This window comes from Capricornis sumatraensis, chromosome 17 (genome assembly GCF_032405125.1).
Source record: "Capricornis sumatraensis isolate serow.1 chromosome 17, serow.2, whole genome shotgun sequence".
Lineage (NCBI taxonomy): Eukaryota > Metazoa > Chordata > Mammalia > Artiodactyla > Bovidae > Capricornis > Capricornis sumatraensis.
The window spans coordinates 73,231,071-73,232,012 of record NC_091085.1 but is presented as its reverse complement, the minus strand read 5'-3'; the positions used below and the strand labels follow the sequence as shown (position 1 = coordinate 73,232,012).

Genomic DNA, 942 nt, shown 5'->3' with positions numbered 1-942 from the left:
TCAGCTTCCCGGGCTCAGGGCAGGATGGTGAAGGATGGAGCTCAGTCTGGAGGGTCAAGCAGGATACCTCCCACATAGAGCCCCGCCCCTCCACAAGGCTGAAATCATTCATTAGCTCCTCTTTGCCCACAAGTTCCCAAGGATGCCCCCACAGCCCCTCGGTCCCTACACCTGCTCCCACTCCCATCTCACCCTCAAGTTTGGGGAACTTCTTATGGTTCCCCCAAAGCATAAGGCCATTTTACACCTCTAGAGCTTCACCCCAGCTGTTGCCACCCCCTGGAATGCCCTCCCCACACCCACACCTGGGCAAACCCCAACAGGACAGTGGGACAGTGCAGAGCCTGGAAACCTGGCTTCCAGTTCTGCTTCTGCCACTTCTTAGCTGCATGATCTGGGGGAAGCCAGTTCATCCGGTGGAACCTCAACGTGAGAAGGATGCTAGTCCACATTGTGAAGTTACTATGAGAACCAAACAAAATAACGCTTGTAAAGGGCTGGGCAGGAGGTCACTCAGTAAGTCATATTAGAGGCAATTTTTAAATTTTATTTATTTGGCTGTGTCTGGTCTAAGTTGTGACACACGGGACCCTTTTAGTTGAGGCATGTGACCTCTTAGTTGTGGCATGTGGGATTTGGTTCCCTGACTAGGAATCGAACCCAGGCCCCCTGCATTGGGAGCGCAGAGTCTTAGCCACTGGACCACCAGGGAAGTCCCCAGGGGCAATTTTTAAGAAGTACATCGCTTACGAAGCCGTTCCTGACCATCCGTCCCTCGAGTATCAGGGCCCCACTGTTCTGTGAGCATCAGTGGACCTTTCATGGACAGCTCTTGGGGCCCCTAGAATGCTTTCTTCTGCATCTGCATCCATGCCCTGTGAGTTCCAAGAGAGAAGAACCTGAGAGTATTCTATCTGTGTCCTCAGCATCCAATTCACAGCA

The 942-nt window shown here is 52.5% G+C and overlaps 1 non-coding gene across 1 annotated transcript; it reads right to left on the bottom strand.

The window, feature by feature from the left end:
- Positions 1–639: 639 nt before the first annotated feature.
- On the bottom strand, positions 640–712 carry TRNAG-CCC (transfer RNA glycine (anticodon CCC)). The gene has a single exon. It is a non-coding gene; the product is annotated as a tRNA-Gly (tRNA).
- Between the last annotated feature and the right edge of the window lie 230 nt (positions 713–942).